The following is a 14,004-nucleotide window of genomic DNA, read 5'->3' on the forward strand; positions in this document are numbered from 1 at the left end:
CCACAACAAGAAGACGTTTAACATTTTCTTTGGGTGGTATGATGGGGTGGAACTATTAGGGTAACACACTAAATGCTCGTACTTGCAAAGCGGATGCAGAGAATGGTCACTCAAGGCCAAGTGGCCCTTGCCCACACCTCACATGGCAATGTTTGTAAGCGCAGTCTCATACCCATTGGTGGTGACCAAGGCAGCTGTAGTATTAGCTTACCATAGAAGACGATTTCCATCCATGAATGCATACAGGCAGCCTAGTTTACTTACATGTAGTAAACTTATATACATCTCTGGTATGACAAGGCGAGGAGTTAACTGGTATGTCTGAGGCGCTCAAACCTGTAAATGGTCAGGAATGGAAGTGGAAACTAGGGCCCTGATTCACAAAGGTAAACTTACACGTTTATGTCAGTTTACAATTCTTTGCTATTCACAAAGGTATTTTACTAGTAGTGTAATGACTGTGGAGTCTCCACACACAAAAAGATAGGGACATCTTTTTATGAGCGGAGACACACAGTTACAAAGCTACTACTTGTAAAATACCTTAATGAACAGCAAACAATTGTAAACGGACAGAAAAGTGTGTTTACCTTTGTGAATAAGACCTAAGATGCATGGTAACTCACATTCTAGATGCCGCTGATGAGAGTTAAAGGTGCCAAATATGGAGTTTCTCCGATTAGGAAAGTGGAGGAAAAATATATCTTCTTCACAATAATGTTACGTGGAAACCATCAGGAGAAGGACAGTACCTTACTCAGAACGGCATATGTAGGAGGAGTACAAGGCCGTCTCCTTGTACTGCTTCTAATCGCTTGAAAGCATGCTTTAAGTTACTAGGGCTAATATGGACAGCTTACACTAAAATATAAAATGCAATGGTCGACAATATACTAGGACACCCACACCACCCGGACAGTAGCAAAGAGCTCTGTAAATGAGTGGTTTGAAAATTCCGCATTTTGATTGCATCTATATGTTTCAGCAAACAGTGGTTAACGAAGCAGTCACAGGATTCCTTTCTACCACTGGCTACCTAGAACTACATACAGTCAATACCTTTCATGTGAGTTACTGAACAGAATTGACAAGTTATGTAGTCAGTTTGTTCTTGCTTGAGACTTAGCAACTGGCCATGCCTGCCATTTGCCTGCTGTGATGAGCTTCGACACATAACAAGTTTGCCAGATCTCTGCCGACTCACGGATGTCACCAAAACTCACTCCAAAACCGGATTGCCAAAAAGAATGATTTTCTTAACTTTGTCTGCAACACTTGCTTGCCCGACTCTGCCTGAACTTTATGGTCTCCACAGGATCAGTTGTGCACGGTGCACAGACTGCGGGGACATTCTGTGACTCCCATGATGACTTGGATCACAGTTGAGAACCTTGTGCCGCAAGGGCAGATGGAGAATATGCTCAGAGAGAAACCAGACTCTCGCCTGATGCACAAGCCTTCAGTGGCAGAAGGGGACCAGATATAAGCGGTGCCACGCGGGACCAGATGATGGCAAATGTGGATTTAAATCCCAGCATGCATTAGGATTACAAGTCACAAGAGCAGTTCCTTACTTGTTTCTGCACACGAGATGGTGTCCTGTCCCTCGAGGTGGCCGCCTGTCCCAAGACATTGCCAGTACTCTGGGGAAGTTGCTGTAATGCTTCAGTTCAGATAGCATATATCCGTGGCGGACAACAAAGAATTGGGTAGGAAAAGAGGAATACCAAAGTTCTAAATTTTCTCCAAAGGTTTGCGTTGATTTCTGCATGTCCGGGGATGAAAATATTCACAATCCATGCCTATGCAGAACAATCATATTTTCTGCTAATAGGAAATTCACCTATTTATGGGTGCAAACATTTTTCCTTTTCAGAAACCACGCTGACTCCCGACTCCCGATAAAAAGAAGGTCAACAGTCACACCCAATTTACACATAAATGGCAGCCTAGAAATGACAACTTGGAGGTGTATAACTAATATGTGAAAAACACTGGGAAACTGATGGAATACATCCAAACAAAGCATTGTGGGTGGGGACTGCCTTTTCAACTGGCCCTTCCTTCAGAACACCCACATGGTTGCCCTTCCTGCATATCTAGTAGAGTAGAGACTATCAACTGGAATGGCAGAATTTACAAGGGCTTTTGTTCCATTTGCAGGTCGAAATTTCAGCAGAGAAGCAGGACTTTGGAATTTGGGTTTACAGGTACATTTTCTTCCCGTGCTCCCAAAAGAAGAGCCCTGCAACACTGAAAAAAGGTTGCTAGTAAAGGGGAAAGAGAGATAGGAAAAGCATACAGAAAAACACAACACAAACAACAAACATTTGCAGGTACAGAGGGACCCTTCAAACAAGTCTGCAGAGCCATGACTGAGGCTCTAAGCAGGGGGCGGTGTAAGGGGGGGGCGTGGTTAGGGGCTGGGGAAGGTTCACATACAGCATTAATGACCGAATAAACCCCAAACACAAACTGCAGATTTACACAACTCTCACAAAAGCATAGTGGTTACAGCAAAGAAGAAAGGAGACATATGCAACTTGACATATCTTGATAAAGAGCAACAAAGATTACAGGACCTAAGTCAGGAAGTGACACAGGAAGGAGAGAAAAGACGTTAGCTGGCTTAAGATAGACTTTCTGCTGTTTTTGTCAAAACTTCATCTGTTCGTTCTAGATAAATGTTGTCGTTTATGTTTACCACTTGCTAGAAAATTATAAGACCATAAAGTACAAGATAGTGCTCACTCTGACTCTTGCATAGAATACAGAATTAATCGCAATAAAGGATACAGCATCACAATCTGGGTACCTTATGAGAACAAACAACTAGAGAACAACAAACCACTAGAGAGAAGCATGATGTTGTAAATTTCTTTTCTTTTCTGTTGCTCAGTATCTTATCATTTTAAATCAATTGAAAATATTTTTGTAATTCAGATTGAATTTTGTAAACCATTGAAGAACCTGCCCTTGTGGTGGGAGTCTAAAGAAACACACAATGTTTTTGACAGCTTGATCAGAAGGGCCAGTAAACATGTAGATGAGCAAGTAAACAAGCCATGAAGTAAGCTTCGATACCACATAAATCACAGATACGAACATCTCTGAACCTCCATCCTAAGCTCAAAGAACCGAGAAGGGGAGAAACCCTTGCGATAAAGGGTCTACTCTCTACCTCGGTTAATGTAAAAGTGTGGATAGCTAGAAAGGCGCTGCCCTTTGAACAGAGGGCTCTGGAAATGCAGGAAACAAGCTGTTGGTGGCTTCACATTTGAGCCTCCTAAATCCTCCTTGTGTGTTTATTTAGGAGGCCCTACAGCACACTGACATAATCAAATCATGCATTAAGGAGGAATCTACCAACTATTCCTCTATCGTTCGTGGATATACACCAGAGAACACATTCACACGGTCCATCTCATGCAGAAGGCTCAGCTTGGGTTTACTGGAATCATGACTAGCTGGCTTGTCTCCCAGGCCACCCCCTCACCCTTCGGTCACATCATGAGCTCAGAGGAGTACCTTTGTTTTCCTGTGACTTGGCTCATTTGAGTGTAATTGGCAGGCCCTTTAAATACTTCCCTTAGTATACTTGATTGATTCAAACGTCTGGACTCAAAGATCCTTTAGCAAGTAAATGAGCAGTACGAAAATTCTTCTGCAAGTGGTTTACAATTCACCAATTTTATGGTACAATTATGATCAAGGGAGAACAGTGCAAGTATTTAAATGCTGGTGGAAAAAGCCATCTCCGTTGATAGGTGGCCAAACAATGGGGATACTATGGGGGCGAGGGGGCGGGGGTGTACATCCCTGCACTGAATTGCATTTATTTTTACCAGTGGTTCAGTCTACAGCCTGCAAGCAAAAATGGTCAAGATTACATCCTCCTAGTCAGGAACGGCCAGCACGAATCGGGGTGGCATGTCGGGGGCGTTAAAAAAAAAAAAAAAAGGAAAAAAAAAAAAAACATACCGCAACTCTCTCTCCTGTCGTCCTGCCATCGACTCTCCCGGCCGGTGTTCCATGAACAGGAAGCACCCAGGCTGAGACTCCCCTGAGTCAATCACAATGCTGCAATACAGCGTTGTGATTGGTCTGAGCGCCGTGGTTCGGCGCTCAGCCAGGGAATGGAAGCCTAGGCATGTTCTCAATCCAAGCTGTAATGCAGCCTGCGTTGAGAACATGCAGAGGGCACATAACTTTTTGGCCAGCCAAACATTCACGCCCCCTGCTCTGTCAACAGAGTAGCCCGGTCCCGCCCGCAAAGCTTCAGCAGCAGGGAAAAAATAAAATGATAACCTCAAGTTATCATTTTATTTTTCCTTAGTGGAGGAGCCGCCACTGCTGCTAGTCCAGTTCATCATATATAAAGCAGAGGTTTAAAGCACCATCTGCTGTTTGGCACCAATATCCAGAATTATCCTTGAGCGACATGTGTTACTATCGAAACAGACAGACAGACAGACATAGATCTGGATGGAAGGTCGCCCTTTAAAGTTACTTATACCTGACATTTACTCCATTTCAATGCCTATTTCCTCACCCATAATCTGCAGTCCTAGCCTAGGTGAACAGCGATGTATGGCATTTACGCACCATACATTGATCATTCAAACAGTTAGAGCAGGATTGGCAAAGCCGATAAGTCTAGCTTACTTTCGAGCCCTGAAAAAAAAAAAATGCATCTATGAAGAAAAATAACACGGTTTTCTTTATACAACAGATCCATAAGAAAATGTAAGGTGCCATTGATTACTGAGGGTAGTTTGTGATGTAAACTGCTGGCATCCGGTAGGAAGCAGAAACAAACACCAGCACATCAATAGCATGAGGTTCGAGACTAATACTCATCTGGGCAGACCTAAATAGGAATGTCAGTTTACCACTACCGATACTGGAACAGTCACAAAACACAGCAGAACATTCGACAGCACAACGCCATCGGAGGAGCTGAATTAAAAACAGCACGCATTCTATGACAATGTGCACTCGAATACCCACACAGGCAACACAGGGACACAACAACATTCGCAGTCATGTTTTAACCAGCTAAAAAAAAGACACATGAACAAGCGTTTTGTGCATTGTGCGGCCTCCCTTACTCAAGAAAGGACCGAGAGAAGTGTCAGAACTCCACATGTCATACTTAATAATTATTGGTGCCCGCCAAAGTAAATGTACACTGTAACGCTAAGTGCTTTTCCGATACAGTACAAGCCAAAACTCACACCAGCCATTCCCACATACATAAGCGCACTTTGTGAATCAGAGCACCTGTGAACATGAGTAAATCTGTACAGAAAAACAATTGTTGTGCTTGTGTGCAACTGTGCAAGCCCTGGTGAACTGTGGCAATCATCAGCCTTAGAAACACCAATGGGAAGGAATCCGGTCATTTCTAGTCAGATAAAAGTCACTATACCTCACACTATGCGCCCTTTTTCTGGCATGCGGAGTACAATTTAGTAATCCAACAATTCGAAACCAAGTGAAAGTATTCTGTTGAACAGCACACCCCCCCTCTCCCTCCCACCCCCTCCAAAAATACAAGTCTATGTGGTATATGAAGGCATCCACTGGAGACTTCGAATCCTAGACTTCAGCTCGAGTCCCAGTTCATGCTCTTAGCCGCAATGTTTGATCTTGAGCAAATCATGCCAACTCCCTGAGCCTCGGTTCTTTTATCAGTCAGTATTGAGAGTGCACAGAAAAAGGGTAAACACATGCCATTATGAAATTGTAGTTGCATTAATAATGTCCATATAGACAGGCCATTCCTAATAGAACGAGTTTGCGGTTGGCGGTCCTTTAATCACAAACCTGCTGCCCAGGAGGAAGGTCCTAGCAGAAGTAACAACATATCCCAGCATGCATCTTTAAACTAGGCTCCGACATTCTATTACATAAAAAAAGAGGTAGGAGTCAAGATGAAGAAAACACATCTCACTTTCGGTTTATCCAAGAAGACATTTTTGAATGGCACATCATAGAAAAAGACATTCTTTCTCAGCCATGAACATCTGTTTCTCAATTGTTAAAATTTCCTCCGCTGTGACCCCTCAAGTGAAAACATGTTCGAATCATGAACTGCATTTCAGAGAACGTGCTTTCTGGTGCCCCAAATGATCTAACAAAATCATAGACTTCTGGCGAGCACTTTGAAAAATACATAAGGATTTGTTTGCTTTCTCCCTCCCTGGTCAAATCCGGTCTGCAATAGCATAAACCCATAGCATGGAACAAAACCGCGGAAACAATGCAGGACGAATGCAGGCTAAACGGTCTGAATACGCTCGACATAAAAGGAGAACGTCAGATAAAGAAAAGCACCGTTGAAATCACACCTTTGGACACGTTTCTACTAGAAGGAAGCACGCACCAATATGAGCGCACGTGGGAACTCCTGGACGACATGAGACACGTTTCATCAAACGCACATTCCGCGCCAAGTCATTTCATTTTTTTTCATTTTCAAAATGCTTTATTCGGTTTATACAAGTACAACCATATAGCAACATACATAAATACAGTTAAAAATCAAATTTATGTAGGTTAAATAATGAAAGGTTTAAAATTACATCACTATCCATGCCGATATTATTAAATCAATAAGGTATATCACTTTTGGGTACAAAGTTAAATTTGGTCACTGTATACATTTTAGCAGTAGTTGTTGAGGAGGGAGTTAATTCAGTTTAAACATTTTAGCAGCAATTTGTTTGTGATAAGGGTTTGTGCAAACGCCAGTGCAAAAATAAATACACATACAAATGTAACTCAACAGTAAATCGCGAATAGTCATAGAATGTAACGGCCAACGGGTGAACGGAGATAACGAAGGGAAGAAATCATATAATTATTGATTTCCTGTGCCAGATACATTTTAGAATGTAAGTGGCCACACGATAGCACACATTCGGGGAAGCCAAATCAAACAACAATTGTAATGCGGCTCTTATATTGTACACGTTATATTCTAAAAATAGTTGCTTCAAATAAAACTTTCTAAAACCAGTATAAAAATTACAAAAAAGTAAAAAGTGGCAGATGCTCCGTTTAGATTTCCCACCGCATGGGCACAGACATAACCCGGGTTTTTTTACGGTTGGGAAAGCCACCAAATGGTGGACTATTCCCAGCCTCAGACGTGCTAAAACAAAGCGATGAGAATTAATGCTAACGAATGTAAGATAGGATGGGAATCTTGTGCTAAGGTTGTACTCCAAGTATAATTTAAACGTACTTTGCATTGCATACTCCTTCATTCTGGTCCCTTTTGCATGATTCAAATAGATGGTTTTGAGGTCACGCTTTGTTAAAACCGATTCTGTTAAAATATCTTTAAAAATATCCTGACCAAAGAGAGACTTATACCAGGAGTGAATGTGTTTTAGCCAGGGGATTTTCGAATGTCGATCAAGTTTGATACAGTCCATAATTACTTCCTGGGTAAACCTGGTTTCTTCTTTGGCCCATATGGACCGCCATAGGGACAGTGGACGCAATGCAATCAGGTCTGTAACATAATTTATGCCTAGCTCTCTATGGGTAATCTCGTTTGAGGCAGAAACGGGGAGGCATAATAGTCGTTTCAGGTACTTATTTTCCTCTTGCTGGATGGACAGGGCAATCTGAGGGTTATATCCCCATATTCCTGCTCCATACAGGACAGAGGACATGCACCTTGAGTTATAGATGGAAATCATCTCTCGGATTCTACGACCCCCCAGTTTAGAGGCGAATCTGAAGATGCAATTTGTATTTCTAGTCATCTTCAGACCAACACGGGATTGCTCGTTTACCCATCTCCTGAAAAGGTAATACCTAAGTAGCAGAAATGTTGGACAGCCTCAAGTTTATCCCCATCTAAAAAGAATGACTTGTTTTTCTTTATTTTCTTACCACAAGTCATGGTCATAGTCTTACCCTTGTTAATTTTAAGCTTTCTGCCCGGAGTAAAAATATGAAACTTCTCAATTAACTTTTGCAGCCCGTTCGCGGTCCTGGAAATCAGGACCGCGTCGTCCGCGTATAAAAGGACGGGTATTTGCTTTCCATTGATGATGGGGGCATCAGCATAAGATTCTTGTAAAAATTGATCAACCTGATTTATAAAAAGGGAGAATAAAAGGGGGGCAAGCACGCACCCTTGTCGGATCCCTCTGCCAATTTTAAAAAGGGGGGTGCATTCACCGTCTGTTCCAAATCTAACCTTACTTGAAAGACTGCTATACATTCTAGCCAAGAGGTGGATGATTTCAGGTGGTGCACCCATGGCAAGTAGTACTGGCCAGAGCAGTGCGTGTTCCACTAGATCGAATGCGGAACTTAGATCTGCAAAGCACATAAACAAATTCCCCTCCTTGGCTTTAGTGTACTTGCCGATAATAAGTTCAAGGTTCACGAACTGCTCCATGGTTCCTAGACCCCTTCGGAACCCAAACTGAATAGGCGAAAGAACATTATTGTCTTCGGCCCAGGACTCTAATCTCACCAGAAGTATACGACTCAAAATCTTTAACGACGAGTCTAAAAGTGAAATTGGGCGATAGTTTCGTGCTTCAGCCCTAGAACCCTTTTTAAAGAGTGGTACTAAAATGGATTGACCCCATGAGGTTGGTAACTTATCCTCGATTGCAGCATTAAAATAACGGGTTAAAATGGGGGCCCATAGAACAATCTCAGATTTGAAAAAGTCCACGGGGACCCCGTCCGGACCCGGGGCTTTCCCCCCTTTACTCTTTTCAATTGCCTCAATCACCTCACTTAATGTCACCGAAAACAGTAATTTCTCCCATTTAAAACAGGTTGGTGTATCAGTTAAAACATTAGAATTAGAAACGGAAGTAAAATCAGAAATAAAATCAGAATTAAAAATCCCAGTGAAGTGAGCTATCCAGGCCTGACAACTAACATGCGAGGTTAGTTCAGGGATGTTGTCGTTCTTCAGGAACGGACTATTTACAATGTCCCAAAAAAGTTTGTGATCTTTGGTATCTGCAGCCAGATCTAATTTTTCCCATGCCTCGTCCTGCAATTCCTTCTTCCTGGTGGAGAGTGAAATTTTGTAATTATGGCGCTCTTCCCTGATCTTACAAACGTCTCTTGGTGTGGCATCAAGTGACATTTTTAACCTTTTTAATGACTGAGCACAATGGTCATCAAACCACACCGCCTTGACTTTCCTTGAACTCCGTGGTTTATATGTCAGGGATTTCTCAATGGTTTTTGTAATAGTTAGGAATTTGGATAACAGGGTTCGTGGGCATGGTTCCGGCGATAAGCAATACTCGACCTCTCCACAACAATTTTTGATCACGTTGGCAACAAGTTTGGTGGGGTCAACTTTTGTCCATTTCACCCTCATCCCATTCGGTCTTTCTACAGCAATATCCTGAATTGGTTGACCAAAGGTATTCCTTTTGATTCCCCAACCCAATAGTTCAACAGTTACACTGTTGTGATCACTGACCGTTTGTTCAATCACCCAAACATTGATATAAGCTACGGAGCAAGATATCATAATATGATCAATAAATGATTGGCTGTTCCTCCCATGGAATGTCGGACATCTAGCATTGTTTGTGTTCTTATTGCATTCTAGGAGGTCCAGGTCATATTTAGCCAATAGGTTATTCAGAGCGCTACCAAAGTTGTTATGCGGGAAATGATTAAATACACATGTAGTTTCCCTTCCCGAGTACTCCTCCCTATGGCCACATGCCCCCTTGAGTGCATAAGTACATGATTTAATGTTAAAATCTCCTACCCATATGATGGCAGCAGGTTTGGGTGAACTCAATAAAATCGTATCAATGGCCCGCTCTATGTCAGAAATAAACTTTCCCTGTTTGTGCCCCGCAATGTTATTATAAAAGTTCACAATTATTAAGTCTCTATATCCGCTATGGGCCATACGCAGAACAGAAGCATGATCACCTAGAACTACATAATCACTAACACAAAACTCAGTCAGTGCGGTGGATATCAGGGTCACAAGTCCACCCTTGGCTCGACCGGCTTGGGATGCCACAGCCTGCACGTTAAAGGAAGTATAGCCCTCAACGTGTACTTCAGCCCTATCCCAAGTTTCTTGCAGGCAGATAATATCGTAACCCTGTTTAATAAAGTCAGCCCATATGGGGGTGTTTGCCTTAGAGGCTAGCCCAGCTATGTTCCACGTAATAGCCCTCAGGTTCTCTTCTAAGGCTACTTGGGATGGGTTGGTAGCTATTATGGCTAATGATATTATTGGGTTGCCCATGCGATTTTCAGCGGTACATATGGTGGCATCTATCACAGTTGGATCATTAGAACTTCTTACAGTGGTGTCTATTGAAGATTCCTCAACTGTATTAACAGCCATCAGCCTAAGATCCTCAGTTAGAGATGGTTCTTCGACAAGGGTATCCCCGAGTCAGTCATTTTCATCTAAAGAATTGAAAATCTGAAATCTGTTCGCTGTTGGGACTGCATATTGACCATAAATGTTAGTACCCGGCCCAGTGACGTTATGGTTATTAAGGTAGTTAGGGTTTGGCAATCTGAATAAATTCAGTGGTTGCTGTGGAGCATACTGGTTATTTGGATCATAAGGGGTCAAAGGGTACCCAACTGATTGTGCTGATGCCTGCTGTACTAGTGGATACGGCTTATTAATTACTCTGGGGTGTTTAAAATTCTGCATGGGAATCTTAAATCCCACCAGGTTTCTGTAGAAATAGTCCAATGGGAACAAGGTGGTATTGTAATCATTGTCTGAGGGGATGGGCGCATTCAAGATGGAATCTCTTGCCCATTCGATGGTTTTGTAATTAATGATTACGCAGTCCCCACTAATTTCCTTTTTACTGGGGCCCACCCACCCTACCCTTTGGGTTGAGAGGATCTGGCTTGCCCCACTTAAGGGGAATCCACAATTATGGGTAAGCCAGTACAAAACTTTGTTTTTAAGTGTTTCGCTGTTTTCGTATTGGGAAGGTTTAAGTTTTGGGACATTGGCAAGAATTGCCACATATGGTCTACTTTCTGGCGGAAGATTAATCACTGCAGGGATGATATTATTATAGTGGCTGTGTGCTGGTGAATTCCCGCTTACTGAAGTATGGCCCGCTGACACTCCTCCTCTTACCCCAGAAAAAGAGGAAGAGGAGGGCCCACTTGTGATGTTACCTGAGGTATAGGTATGTAAGTTAGTGGGCTTGCCGGGAGCTGCCATGGGGGTCACATTTCTAGCGGAAGGGAACTGTGATTTAGTTGTGTTTGTGGCAGTCATAGTAACCGTATTCACAGTAGGTACATGCAAAGGGGTTGGAGTAACTTGTGGGCCCAGATGTTCAAGGATATCTAATTTAGCTAAACCCAATTTCTCCAGATTTTCCACTTTTTTACATATCTGCTCAAGTTTGTCATTTAGGGGGGCAATAAGGAGCTTCATAGCATCCATAATGTGACCCATTATAGACTCCCCATTGCCTCTGAAACCCAGATTTGAGCTTGACTGTGGTGGTTCTCTTCCATTGGTCTGTTCAAATAATGGGGGGGGTTACCTTCTTTCTTCTACCCTTTTGTTTAGCACACCCCCTACTTTGGGCCAGTAATTTTCTATTATGCGTGCGTCTAGGTCTGCGGTGAACAAAGCCGTGATCAGTCGTACTATCGACACAGCTGTTATTGAGTGAATCAATTGTGGGGATAGGGTCATCATTATTGCAGGAAATCAGGATTGTGCTGGTCTCGGGCGCCTTACTAGGCTCTGGTTCCTCTGATGGTGTCGCAATAATCTGCAAATTAGGACTTAGGGACAACCGGCTATCCCTATCTTGAAACACTGCAGGAAGTGAGGGAGGATCTTCCACATGGGTTGGCACAGCTCCAGGGAGACCTGTGTAAGATTGCATTAATATAGAATCATTTGATAGTGATGTCACATTTATAGTATGTTCATTACAATCAGCAGGTTGTAATATCTGCTGAATTAGAGAAGTACTAGGTGGTAACGACAATCGTCTCTCAGTATTCGATGGCGTTTGCTACCACCACAATTGTTTGTTGGAGCATGCGATCAATTGCAGTTAGCGTTGGTAGCGGTGTTTTAGTTTGGGCAGTATTCCTTGTAACTGAGCGTGTATGGATAGGCGTTTTTTTAACCGTGTTCCTAGTGGTAGGCTTGGACTCCATGGGGGCCATTTATAGTATACTTATCGATAGGTGGCTGATCGGCCGGGGGTAGTGCCCAGCCCAGACTCCTCAGGCCTCTGAGGGCCACAGAGGGCCCGCCCTTTGCCCGGGCTTAGCCCGGCGCCGCCCGCGCGCGGACCCGCGAGGCGGAAGCCCAGGTGCACTTTATAGCGCCTCCAGGCGCGAGAGTACAGGGGGCGGCTTCCTCTTCCGCCGCAGGAGATGCTGGGGGATGTAGTCTCCTCGTCCTCACAGCGGCCGCGATAGAATGGCGGCAGCGGGAGGGAGACAGTCACCAAACTCGAGAAGTTATGCCCAGGTCACAAAGGTGAGGTAGCAGGTTTCCAGCATACGAAGGGATTAAGGCGCCCGCTCTGCCAGAAGCCCAGGTGCACTTTATAGCACCTCCAGGCGCGAGAGTACAGGGGGCGGCTTCCTCTTCCGCCGCAGGAGATGCTGGGGGATGTAGTCTCCTCGTCCTCACAGCGGCCGCGATAGAATGGCGGCAGCGGGAGGGAGACAGTCACCAAACTCGAGAAGTTATGCCCAGGTCACAAAGGTGAGGTAGCAGGTTTCCAGCATACGAAGGGATTAAGTCAAAAAAGGCAGAGGGCAACAATGGCAACAACAGCAGACCGGTGGCAGGTCCAGAGAAACAGCCAGTAGGAAGCCAAGTCAAGTGTGGCGCAGGAGTAAATGCCCCTCTCAGTAGCTGAAATGTGAACGTGGCACGAGGTTGGTAATCGGACTACCATTCCATCAAAGCACATTTATGGAGCAATAGTTTAAACATTTTAACAGGAAATTGAAATATCCAGTCATACCATATTGAGAATAAATGCATAATTCCAAGAGCCAACGTAGTAAATGACTTGAAGAATCGAGGGGTGAGTGGGTGGTCAGTGAGTCGGAAGCACTGTGCAGGCGCATACAATTGACTAAAACGAAGCTGCGAGCTAGTGACTGACTGCGCGTGCTTGTTTAGCGCCACACAGCCACGCCACCTCGGTGTGCCCTTCCTACCCTCAGCCAGGGATGCCAGACGAAATAGCTTTTCTAATACTTGTTGAAACAAAGCTATCCAAGGGCTGAGGTTGATGGTCCTCCTGTCCTTGGGGCGAGGGGGCGGCGCGGGGGGGAGGGGGGAAGAGGGCAGTGCCTCGTTGCTCAATGAAAGATTCATTTGTATTTTTGGAGTATTCGGTTTATGGGTGATTGGGTTGAAGGAATACAGGACTCTGAAGTCTGCCACAGTAAAAGTTGGCTCTTTCGTTTTGATCTCATACTAAATGCCTCACAGGGCATGGTTGGCAGTGTATTGATTCTCTGGTGAAGTGTATAATTTCATGTTTTTACTAAGGGAGTCGGATTGCAACCACTCATTGCTTAATCAGGAAAGTAGTTTAGAACTGGAGCCTTGCACTGGCATTCTGACAAATTCCTTTCTTGAGCAGCTGGATCATGTGGGAGAAATTCATGCTACTCACTGCTCTTCTGAGTGCTATGTTATGGAATTTGTGCTCCCCCCCCCCCTCCTTTGCTGTGCACAGGCTGGCCCTGGTGAGGTTGTGGTGGTCCCCTGGGCAGTATTTGGCCTGGGAATGGGGATGCCTAGCCCCCCTCCAAGTTTAGATTTTGTATTGTACACCAGGGAGGTGGCGGTACCTGGGTGGTCCGCGCAGTCCCCTCAGCATAATATTCAATATTGCCCCAGGGAGGTGGTGGTCCCCCGGGGTATATCAAAAACCCAGGAGGGGGGCCAATGCGCCCCCCCCTCCATTGTTAGTAAAAAGCCCCGGGGAGGTGGAGGTCCTT

The 14,004-nt window shown here is 44.2% G+C and overlaps 1 protein-coding gene across 2 annotated transcripts in view; it reads right to left on the reverse strand.

The window, feature by feature from the left end:
• AFAP1 (actin filament associated protein 1) overlaps nucleotides 1-14,004 on the reverse strand; it is a 444,017-nt gene that overhangs the window by 299,689 nt on the left and 130,324 nt on the right. The window lies entirely within an intron of this gene.

The sequence above is a fragment of the Triturus cristatus genome, chromosome 2_2 (genome assembly GCF_964204655.1).
Source record: "Triturus cristatus chromosome 2_2, aTriCri1.1, whole genome shotgun sequence".
Lineage (NCBI taxonomy): Eukaryota > Metazoa > Chordata > Amphibia > Caudata > Salamandridae > Triturus > Triturus cristatus.